Source organism: Abrus precatorius, unplaced genomic scaffold (assembly GCF_003935025.1).
Source record: "Abrus precatorius isolate BTA unplaced genomic scaffold, Abrus_2018 Scaffold6, whole genome shotgun sequence".
In the NCBI taxonomy this organism is placed as follows: domain Eukaryota; kingdom Viridiplantae; phylum Streptophyta; class Magnoliopsida; order Fabales; family Fabaceae; genus Abrus; species Abrus precatorius.
The window spans coordinates 1,765,952-1,778,394 of NW_020874406.1; the positions used below are offsets into that span (position 1 = coordinate 1,765,952).

A 12,443-nucleotide genomic window follows, 5' to 3' on the forward strand; every position below is an offset into this window, starting at 1 on the left:
TGGGGTCAATTTTCATCCAAGGGCCAAGATTTCTCAAAATTAGCTTGGGGACCCTGCAAAATTATCAAGATAATTAAAATTATAATCTATATCTATGTAATTAAATGCAAATTAACCAAAAATTAATAAACTTATGATATTGATGAATAAAATATTTTCTCATTTGCAAAAAAATTTGTCGTGAACCTTCATCAAAATATGCAGAAAAATTTATGTAGTCTAGGATGCAAGCCTAGGTCGTCTCCCATGAATCATTGGACAAGTGACCAAATATCAAACATGTAGTGTGCAATGTATTTAGAAAGCAAGTAAAAAAGGGGGGGGGTTTGTGGTTTCAAGTTCAATCAACCTAAGTAGAAAATTAAATTGTAAAGTTCAATCGATAAAATGTAGTAACCCCTAGTTCATTCATATAAACTCTATCCCTATTCCTCTCAAGATTTAATACTCTTCCTCTCCTCCCAAAATTAGGTTGATTTAACAAGCGAAAATCAACCTTATGTTTTCATATGAATTAAGCAATCCAATGTACTCCAATCTCTCATTCCTTGATTACGCAATCTTGGAATTAAACAAGAATTAAGCAATTCAAATTTAGAATTTCCTTAAAACGAATTAGGGTTCATTACGCAATGCTCCCCTCATTCAACCATTAATTCAATTCAGGAGTTTGGGAGGAAGAAGTTCATGGAAGAAAAAGATTTGCATTAACATTCAAAAAACAAGAATTCAAGAATTCATATGAACTCACTAGAGATTACAAGAAAATTAACCCTTCATGAGGATGGGTCTCACAATTGCAAAATGAAAGTAAAGAGAAATCAATAACATCAATACAAAAATCAAAGAGAAGTAAGGAGAAAATGGAAATCAAACCCTAGGTTGGACCCTTGGCTGTCACCCAAGGCCACCCTAGGCTCCTCAAGTGTCCTAAATTTAGTAAAGAAGAGAAAAGGTGCAAAAAGTGTAAGAACTTTGTACCCTAATTTGGTAAAAATCTATTTATATTAAAGTTGGCGCCGCCCAAAGTAATTACTTTCATTCTTTCATAGTAAACATGTGCAGCATCAGTTGGGTTTTTCCTCTCTAGAGTGATTACTATGAATATTCATAGTAATTACGCGCAGCACTGGGACATTTTGGACTCTCTGGAGTTGTCACTATGAATTTTGATAGTAACTACGCGCAGCACCTTCAATTCTGCATGCTCTGGAGTGATTACTATGAACTTTCATAGTAACCACGCGCAGGTTTAGTGGATTATGGGCTGTTGTAGTTGTCACTTTAAGCTTTGAAAGTGATCACTTTGGTCCCTTTGCTGGAAGTGGCTTGCTGTAGTTGTCACTATCAATTTTGAAAGTAGTTACTTTCACCCCAAATTCCTCAAAATCCAATAATTCTTCAAAATGAGCTTGGGGATTCCTGCCATATTATTCAAATGATCAAAATATGTAAAATAAACTATCTAAATTCATGTAAATTAACAAAAAAATAAGAAACCTATATTATTTAGCCTAATTGGAATATTCATCTTATTTACACTATCTAAGTCTATTCTTTTCTATAAAAAGTAATAAATGATGTATAAAAATGTAGTAAAATGTGGATTCATCATATATTTACTCAAAATGTGATTTTTGTATTATTTACACTATCTAAGTCCATTTTTTCTACCAAGGAGCACCAAAAAGGCAAGTAAAAATATAATAAAAAGTGGATTCATCACAACCCCAAACTTAAACTTTTGCTTGTCCTCAAGCAAATCAAAATTCAAGCAAATTAAATGAAGAGGGTTGGATTTATCCAAAAAAAATTTATTTTATTTTTATTTTTTCAAAAATTTTCATTTCAACTTCATGCTTTAATTAGCACTTCCAACATCTTCACAACCATAGACTCATTCAACAGAGGAATCATATTCATGTCAAATATTCTATGCAAAGTCCCACTAAATTGAAACAAAAGAATCAAGCAAGGTTTCATGTGACTTATATAATGCAAAGAAACTATCCATCTCACAAGGTGGTGTTTCACTCATCACTCAAGAACAATTTAGGCTAAGTGTTTTTTCTCAATCCATGCATGTTGCCTCACCCTACCATAGGCTTGCCCATATTCTCAATCTCCTTTGCCTAGACAAAATGAGCCACCTATCATGAGGGCTTTGTTGGCCACAAATGGGATTAAGATAGGCTCAAATTTAATCAAGGAGGGTCACAAGATCAAGTGTGTACTCAAGAGGAGGGAGTTCTTTCGAGTGATTTAGTACAACAACTAGAGTGGAATGCCTTAAATGATGTAGCTTAAGAGGTTCAAGCATTCTTTCACCACTTTTTTTTTTTTAATTTGCCTTATGTGAAAATCCTTTTTCAACTTAAATGCCTTGCTATATTTTTCTTTCTTTCTTTCTTTTCTCTTTTTTTTCATTCATTTATTCATTCATATTTTTGTGATATCATGAACTTTGACAATCATCTTTTTTTTTTAACATGTATTATGAACATGTATGCTGTCCACCACCCTAAACTTAAGACATTGCTTGTCCTCAAGCAACTATAAGCATAATCAACACCCCAAACTTAGTTTCTTGCACTCAGTCTTGAGACAACTCAAAAGAAATACCTCTATTAAGGAAAGAGAATTATTTTTGTTGACTAAGTTTGGCAAAAGCAAGAAGTAGGGAACAAGGAAATGAAGTGCAAGGGTGGGGGGAAGGGTATGTGCAAAGAAGGCCTCAATCATCTTGATGGAAAATTGCACAATGCATATTTAATTAAAAAACAAGGCAAGTTCTAGAAGATGAATGTAAAAATACATGTAATATGCACACATAAAAGAAGTAAAAAAGCCCAATTCACTACCATGGTAAAAGTGATAATAACTTGCAAAATGAGAGTACAATTCACCCGACAAGAAAATATGTTGAAAATGGTGGGGACAGTAAATATGTACAAAAATGAGAATGAGTAAGAGTTGGATGGGAAATGCAATCAGAGCATAAAAGTAAAATACAAAAGAGAGCTAGATTAAAAGGAAAAGAGAATAATTGAAATAAGGAAATATTTTTGTCTTTTATCTAGTACGGTGCAGGAAAAGTAAGCTACAAATAAATGCAAAATAGAGACAAAGTGTTCACCCCCCTTTTATAGATGATGTACTCAAAGTTCAGGGGCATAATGATGCTCCTCCTGGTGGAACTAAGGGCATCTAAGCAGAGAAAGAAAAGAAAACATGAAAGGTGGACTAAGTGGCATCTTCATCAGAGGTGGATGAGGTGGCGTCTTCATCTTCCTCTGCTTCCTCTGAGGAATTGGAGCTGGGGGCATCTCTGGGTGCATTAGGATTGAATAGAGGCAGGTCATTCTAAACAGCAGCTCTGAGGAAAGGGGCAGGGAAACGGGGGCATAATAGATCTGGTCGGAAGTCATCCCCATCTTCTTGCCAATGTTCAACATCATGGTCTCCATGAGAAGGAGCATGCTGTTCTGATCAGAGTGGATGGCAGTTTGCCTCTTTGCTATTTGCTGCAGCTGCTCCCTGATTGTTGCAGGGGTCTCCTTCTTATATTTCGCTGGCAGAGTGAGGCCTGGGTCCGAAGACTTCCTTAGCTTAAATAGGTCCTTCACCAAGGCAGTGGAAATGGGAGGAAGTGCTCTAACTCTCTGTTGGTAGTCTCCAAAATCAACACCTGCATCCTGGCACAACATAGTGATTAGAGAGGTAAAAGCTAAAGAATCTCTGCTCCTTTTAAGGACTTCCAGCATGGCACTACTGATGACCTCCCGAACATGGATGGGCATGCCAGTGAGAATAGCATAGATGAGTTTTGCCCTCTTCACTGCAGTGGTGGAGGTGTGGATGACTGGCATGAATGAGCTGACAATGAAGATACTCCACACCTTGGCAGCAGGGAGAAGGTGTTTTGTGGTCAGATTCTTGGGCTACATTTTACAATCAAATTCTCAATTTTCTCCTTCAATGCAGATTGTTTGAAGTATAGGCTGGTAATCTTTGTCCTTCTGTTTGCAGAATGTAGTGAAATCTAGCTGGCCAGGTTGCTTCGGCAGAGGAGGGATGTTTAAAACCCTCTGGATGGTGGTTGGAGTAAAACCAACTTGCTTACCCCTGACCATGGTGTGCCTGGGGGGGTAAGTGTCAGCTTCTAGGCGCAGGGCCTTAGCATAGAATTCCTGGGTGATGTCTTTCCACCCATTGCCTGCACAGGAAGTGAAAAGTCCCTAGCCACGCTTATCTATTTCCTCTTGAAACTGTTGAAATGTCCCCTGCTGGATTTCAAAATTCCTGTCCTGGATGATCTGGCGCCGCAAGATGTTCTCCTTGAAATATTGTTCGTGCTCTAAGGACCTGAACCTGGGGTCATGGGTAGGAGGGGGTTGAGATGAAGAGGCTTCAGTTGGCCTGCTCCTCTTGGTTCTGGGGGTGTTCCTTCTGGGAATGCTAGACATTATCCTGCAGAAAAGAAAGAGTATATGAATGGGTAGTGCAGGAAAAATTTGGGTCAACCCTCTATGGTAACGAACAACAGCAAGTAATCAGACCAGTGAAAGGGGGTAGCAAATTATTTTGATGCAATCCTAAATGACTTGTACGCATAAACAGTGTATAGTGCCACATATGACTCAAAGAGCATTCAATGTTGATCATGGTATATAGTAAAAACACATTGCATTCCATAAAAGATACATTCTATGGGCAAAGCGTAGGGCTCAAATGATACATACAATTGCAATTAAGTATAAAATAAATGGTGTGGCAAACGTTCATCTTGTATAGTAATTGACTATAGAACACAATGTGGCTGCTAAGTTTAAGGGCCATAACACAGCAATAGTGAAACTAAAGTCACGAAAAGCATGTTCAACACCCAGAAAGGCCAACAATCAGAGCTAATTATAGAAGGGGTATGAGAGTCAAGTGCAGCAATAGCAAAATACCATGGAATTTGAGAAGCAAAACAGCAAAATGGAGAGGTTAGAACTCAATGTAAATGGACATGAACTGAATTTAGACATCAACATGCATGAATATGAAAAGGAATGGCGTAATGGGCATGTTTGAGAACATAAAAATAAAGGGAATGGGCATAACAAAAACAGCAAATGAGATTCATAGCAAATGGAAATGGGCGTGGCCACTTTTGGGGACAAAAGTGGGAGCATTGAACATGGTGGCAGCCACACATGGCCTTTGGGTGCAATTAAAGGACCTCACCCACTCTAATTCATACAAGAATGCTTAATTAAACAAGAAATTCACATCAATTTCAACATATAAGGGCACAATTAAAAAGCCCCAAATTGGGGATCCAAGAACCCTAACCCATGAATTAAGAGAGATTGAGAGATTTACCTTGCTTGGAGCTTTGGGTGTGGTGGTGGAAGTGGAAATGTGAGAATTGGAGTGCAAAAACTCAATTGGGAGGTGGGGGTGGTGAGGTGCGTCGGAAGTTGCGACGTGAATGAATGGAGTGAGTGGGTGTTTGTGGGTGTGCGTCGTGAGTGTGTGTGAGCTGGGCGTTGTAACTTTCAAAGATTTTAGGGGTTGCGCGCAGTGGGCTGGCCCAAGAAATGGTGCGCGTGGCCACTTTCAAATGAGAAAGTGACAACTACAATGAGTTCCTCTTTATGGGCATATGCGCGTGGCTAATACTGGGTTTGAAAGTGGGAACTACAGTGGGTTCCTTTGGGGGACAAATGTGCGTGGCCACTTTCAATTAAGAAAGTGGCAACTACAGTGAAGCCAAAGTTTAAGGTGAATTTACGCGTGGCTACTATTGGATTTGAAAGTGTCCACATGCAAATTATTGACCCCTTGGGTGTCAAAGTAGCCACTTTCACTCTTAAAATTGGGAACTACAGAGAGAAACATGCTTACCTTGAGCCAAAGTGACCACTATGGCCTATGAAAGTGGCCAGTCTCATGAAAAATGAATTGTACCAAGCATGAATGAGTACCTAAAGTGTTTGCTGCTGCCAAAGTCCCTGCAAAAATTCTGAGTCCACAGAAAATTATTTACACAAAATCGAATTGTATCAGAGATCTATCTACAAATGAAAACAAATAAAAACAAAAACTCAATTGAAAGAATGCAAAGGAAAAGAACAAAATTCCTTATTCACGTGTGAGTTGCCTCTCACAAAGCGCTTCTTTAACGTCACTAGCTTGACGTGCGAAGTGATTTACTCATGACAAGGGTCTTGGTTGAAGGAATTGATGGGGGAGTACACATCCACCTCTTCAATCTCCTCCAAGGGAACTGAGTTCTCCAAAAAATGCTTTAGGCAATGTCCATTCACTATGAAACATTTATTAGTGGATTCACTCTTGATTTCCACTGCACTATTAGGAAATACTTGTGTAACTGTGGATGGACCAATCCACCTGGAATGCAGCCTTCCAGTCATGAACTTGAGACATGAGTTGAATAGAAGCATCTTTTGACCTACACAGGACTCTCCTCTACCTATCAATTTACCATGATACTGCTTGGTTCTCTCCTTGTAGGTTCTTGAGTCTTCATATGCTCCTAAGTGCAGCGCTTCTAGTTCTTGGAGTTGTGGCTTCCTTTTCCTCTTCCTCTTTCTCTTTCTTTTCCTCTGAAGCTTCTTCACTAGTTTAGTCCCCTCTTTCAATAGAATTTTGTGCATGCACAGGAGAGGGCTAATACCAGGAATGTCAGCTAAAGTCCATCTAGTAGCTCTCTTGTGCCTTTTAATTACTTCCAACAATAGCTCCTCTTGATAGCCTTCAAGCATGGTGGAAATAATGATCGGGAGCTTCTCATAATGTTCTGGTAGGGGCTTCAACTCCAATGTGGGAGGTTGCTCCACAGAAGGAAGTGATTTGGCACTTTCATTTGACAAAGTCTCCGTAATATTCAAACCAAAGGTGTTAGATTCAACTGTACTTGTTGTACTCAATACATCACATTCTAACCCTATGGAATTTTCAGGTTCATCAACGTTGAAAGTAGTAGAATTTGCATTCAAATAATCAGAAATCTCAGCACAAATGTCACACAAAGAAGAACTATTACACAATTCACAATTGGAAGTATCTACACAATCAGAAAAATTAAGGAGAGAGTCTCCTCCTAGAAATTCAGACAAACTATCATCTATTAATTCATCAAGATGGTTAATGTGGAAAACAGAGTGTTCTTCATTTGGGTGCTTCATAGCATCCAGTATGTTAAAGCGGACAACACTGTCTCCAAACTCCATAGTAAGTTATCCGGCATGCACATCAATCTTTGTTCTCGCAATCTTTAAGAACAATCTTCCCAAAATGATTGGTGCAACACTATCCATTGACTCTTTCATGTCAAGGATGTAAAAATCAGCTGGAAAAATGAGGTCATTCACCCTTTATTAACACATCCTCCACAAGTCCAGCTGGATGTGCTATGCTCTTGTTTGCTAGCTGGATGATAACACCTGTGGGCTGCAATGGTCCAAGAGACAAAGATGTGAAGATAGATAAAGGCATAACATTAACAGATACACCTAAATCAAGCATGGCATTATCTATCCTATTGTTGCCTATAATGCAGGGAATAGTAAACGTCCCTAGATCTTTGCATTTCTCAGGCATGGAAGTTTTCTGCCTCTCAAAAAAAGCTGATACATTCCTCCTAATGTTCACTCTTTCATTACCTTTTAGCCGGCTTCTATGAGTGCACAAGTCCTTAAGGAATTTGGCGTACTTTGGGATTTGCTTGATAGCATCTAACAAGGGGATATTGACTTCAACTTTTCTGAAAGTATCCAGAATTTCTTTATCAACCTCTTCTTGCTTCTTGCTGAGCTGAACCATTCTTTGAGGGAAGGGAATAGGAATGGACCTATCCTCTTTCTCTACCATTTTTGGTTGACATGGTGTGGGCACAGGTGCAGGCTGCTCTTGGCTCTTAATCTCTCCTCCTTCACCTTGTGCAGCTAAAGTGCAACTAGGATCCTTCTCCTTAGGCATTTCTAGCTCTTGCATCACCTTACCAGATCTCAAGGTAATAGCACTCACATTCTTTGGGTTTGTTACAGTTTGTGCAGGGAGATTGCCTGAACCTTGAGATTGAAGTTGATTTAGGGATGAAGCAAGTTGACCCATTTGATTCTCTAAGGTCTTGATACTTGCTTGAGTCTGTTATTGGAAGGCCTGACTCTATTGCTGGAAATTGAGATTACTCATGGTGAGTTGCTTCACAAGGTCTTTCAAAGATGACTCACTCTTTTGAGGTGCAGGAGCTAGTGAAGGGGATGTTTGATGGTGCTATTGAGATGAAGATGATGAATGGTGATGTTGTTGGGCTGAATATGGCTTGCTTTGTCCAGCTTGATGCGGTTGGAAATGGTTGTTGGATGGTTGGCTAGAGCCTTGATGCTGTGCATTTCCTCTCCACCTTAAGTTAGGGTGGTTCCTCCAACCGGGATTATATCTATTGGAAGATAAATCCCAGCTTTGTTGTTGCTGCAGCTACTGAAAAGGGAATTTATTAGCATAAATATTAGCAGCGTAAGCTTGAGGATTACCTTTCGAAGATTCAGTTTCTTGCAATGTGGGGCAACTATCAGTGAAGTGATCCGTAGATGAACAAATCCCACAAAGCATTGCTGGAATGAATAGAGGTGGAGGTGTATATGCAGCAGAATTCTTTTGGATGGATGCCAATTGTTTTACCATAGAAGCCAACTCATCTAGCTTATGCTCCAGTTTGTGTGAATCTGAAGTTTGAATTTCATTGACACTCCTGGACATGAGAGAATTTTGCCTTGTAGCAAACTGTTGAGAGTTAACTGCCATATTTTCAATGAGGTTTCTAGCGGCAGCGGGAGTCTTGTCAACTAGGGCTCCCCCACTAGCTGCGTCGATCATGCTCCTATCCATTGGGTGTAACCCCTTATAGAAGTATTGGATTAGGAGCTGGTCACTTATCTGATGATGGGGGCAGCTAGCACAAAGTCTCTTGAAATGCTCCCAATATTCATACAAACTTTTCCTTTCCAGCTGCCTAATACCACATATTTCCTTTCTTATTGAGGCAGCTCGAGGCAGGGAAAAATTTTTCCAGGAACAACTCTTGAGGGTGTCCCAACTTGTAATAGAGCTAGGTGGAAGATAATACAACCAGTCTTTAGCCAAATCCATAAGAGAGAATGGAAATGCCTTCAATTTGACATGCTCCTCTGGAACACCTTGAGGTCTCATGGTGGAACATACAATGTGAAACTCCTTCAAGTGTTTGTGAGGGTCTTCACCTGCAAAACCATGGAATTTAGGTAGAAGGTGAATTAATCCAGTTTTCAAAACAAAAAGGGCGTCCACATCTGGATATTGGATGCACAATGTTTGGTATGTGACATCCGGTGCAGCTAGCTCCTTAAGAGTCCTCTCATCACCTGTCATTGCTCCAAAACTAGAGTCAAGTGAAAATGTAGAAGAGTAAACAGAAATTGGTGTCACTGATTGCAAAGATGCAATAGGAGATGATGATGGTTCAGAGTGATCAGAGTGATCCTTATGTGTCCTAATGTTCTTATGAAACGTCCTATCAATCTCCTGGTCTAATGGTACAAATCCCCAGGGTTTGATCGGGTCATGCACTAGATATAAACTAACTAATTTGAAAGCAAATTGAGTAAATAAAATAACAAGAACAATTTGAAATCTCTCTGCGGAATTCTGTAGAATTATGCAGCAAAAGTGCAGAAAAACAGAGTATAATGCAACAAAATGAGTGCAGAAAATTGAAAGTGAGTAATTGAAAAATTGCAACACTTGAATGAAGGAAATGATGTAGAAAATCTTGCAACAACAATGCAAAAACAGACCACAAAATTTGTATGGCTATCAACACAATACAAAAACTCAAAAATGAAACAAACACATTAACATGCAAAACACAAAACAGAGCACTAATCATGTTCCCCAGCAACGACGCCAATTTGATGAAATGAATTTCGCTACTCGTTATGCACAAAGATTGTCGTTAATCCTCATCAAATATGCAAAGAAATGAATGCAGTACTAGGATGTTGTCCTAGGTCGTCTCCAAGGAATTTTTGGTTGGGAACATACATCGAACAAGTGTAAACATAGATTTTAAAGCATGTAAATTGGGGGGAGGTTTGTCAATTTCCAGATTTTAATTAAGAGCAAAATGTAAACTAGTGAAATTCAATCAATTAAGGAGAGTAATCCCTAGTCAATCAATGAGTTCTATCCCTATTCTTTCAAATGATTCAATAATCCCCTATTTTTCCCTTGAATTAAGTTAATCTATCAAGCATAAATTAACTTTAGCATCCCAATTAAAATTAAGCATCTTAATGGGCTCCAATCTCTATCCCTAAGATTAAGCAATCTCAAAGATTAATCAAAATTAAGCAATTTTGGATTAGAATTTTGTTTAAGTAATTTAGGGTTAATTAAGCAATGTTCCCCTCATGTAAATTTCATTTCATTCAGAGATTGGGGTTAATAAATCCAAGGAAAGAAAGAGTAATATTGCCATTAAACCCAAGAATTCAAGACCCATATGAGTTGACTAGAAATTACAAGAGAATTTAGCCCTCCATATGGATGGGCTTCACAAATAAAAGAAAGAAATGCAGAAACGTAAGCAACATTAATGTAAACTCAATGAGAATCAAAGGGGAATTGGAAATCAAAACCTATAATGGACCCCTGGCTATAACCCAAGGCTCCAAAGCACTGGAAAGAAAATGTCCTAATTTGGCAAAGAGAATCAAAGAAAAATAAATGTTCAAGTCCCCGTACCCTAATTCCTAAAATCTATTTATAGTGGAGGACATGTCAGCAAAGTGCCCACTTTTGCCTTTGAAAGTGTCCACTTTGGCTCTTGAGAGTGTCCACGCGCAAATACGTTGGGTTGCAAGTTCTCTGGAGTTGCCACTTTTCATGCTGAAAGTAGCTACTTTGGATGCGCGTAGCTACTATGAAACACAATAGTGTCCACGCGTAAAGTGCTTCTCAAGTGGCGTCCCTAGAGCTTTCTGGAGTTGTTACTATGAAGGTTAAAAGTGGCTACTTTGGACGCTCATAGCCACTATGAAAGGCGATAGTGTCCACGCGTAAATTTCTTCCCCAATGGCGTCCCTGGAGCTTTCTGGAGTTGCTACTATGAAGGTTGAAAGTAGCTACTTTGGACCCTTTAATGCCCAGACTTGCTGTAGTTGCTACTTTTGCTCCTGAAAGTGGCTACTTTGGGGTCAACTTTCATCCAAGGGCCAAGATTTCTCAAAATTAGCTTGGGGACCCTGCAAAATTATCAAGATAATTAAAATTGCAATCTATATCTATGTAATTAAATGCAAATTAACCAAAAATTAATAAACCTATGATATTTACTCAAAATGTGATTTTTGTATTATTTACACTATCTAAGTCCATTTTTTCTACCAAGGAGCACGAAAAAGGAAAGTAAAAATATAATAAAAAGTGAATTCATCAACCATAAAGCTTTGGCATTAATCATGTTCCTTGAGTCACCCTCACTTAGGAATCTATAATTTTCTGGTATACTAGCACTAAAAATTAGATCTTTTTCTTTGCAATCCAGAAGGACATGATTAGATGGCAACCAATCCATTCCCTGTACAACATCAAGTTGAGAAAGTGGTTGGCAGATCAAGTCTACTAAGAGATTCCTACCATTAATCATTACAAAATAGTTTAAACATACATACAATGTTATAAAAAGCTTATCTGTAGGAGTAGATACTACAACATCATATGGCAGGGGAGATACAAACAATTCAAGAGAATATACACAATTCAAACAAATAAAGGAGTGTGGAGCAACAGAGTCAAACTTAATGTCAATGAGTTTATCTTTGATAATGCATTTACCTTGAATGAAATCATCTGATTTTGCTGCTTTAGAACCACCTTGATCATGATAAACACTTTGCCTTGGACATTAGACTTTGATCTGCTACTACTCTTTGGTAAAGGCTTGTAGCTCCCACTTGCACTTCCACTTCTCTGGGGTGTAAACCAACAAACATTGGTTAGATGTCCCATCTTTCTACAGTGACTGAATGTCATTGTTGGTTGCAAGCAATTTCTTATCATGTGAAGTCCTCCCCACCAGAAACATTTTACTGGATCCTGAGAAAGGTTGGAACTGTTGTTGTAGCCTCTGTGAGGTACGTTCCACTTGCTTGAGGCTGTGTCGAACTCGGGTAAGGTCTCACTTGAAACCTTGGAGGCCTTCTGTCTTGTCTCATTGGCCCTTGAACTTTGTTGCCTATAGACTTTCCTTTGGAGCTAGTTTAAAATTTGACACTTACTCACCAATGTCGACAAGTTTGTTAATTGAAATACGCTAACTACAATACGAATGTCAACCCTTAGCCCATTCTTAAATTCGGCACATAGATCTTCATCACCTCCTTCATGCT

General features: G+C 38.7%; 1 non-coding gene across 1 annotated transcript; it reads left to right on the forward strand.

The window, feature by feature from the left end:
- The first annotated feature begins 8,950 nt into the window (after positions 1-8,950).
- Positions 8,951-9,055, forward strand: LOC113870545. Its single transcript, XR_003505567.1, has one exon. It is a non-coding gene; the product is annotated as a small nucleolar RNA R71 (small nucleolar RNA).
- The last annotated feature ends 3,388 nt before the right edge of the window (positions 9,056-12,443 follow it).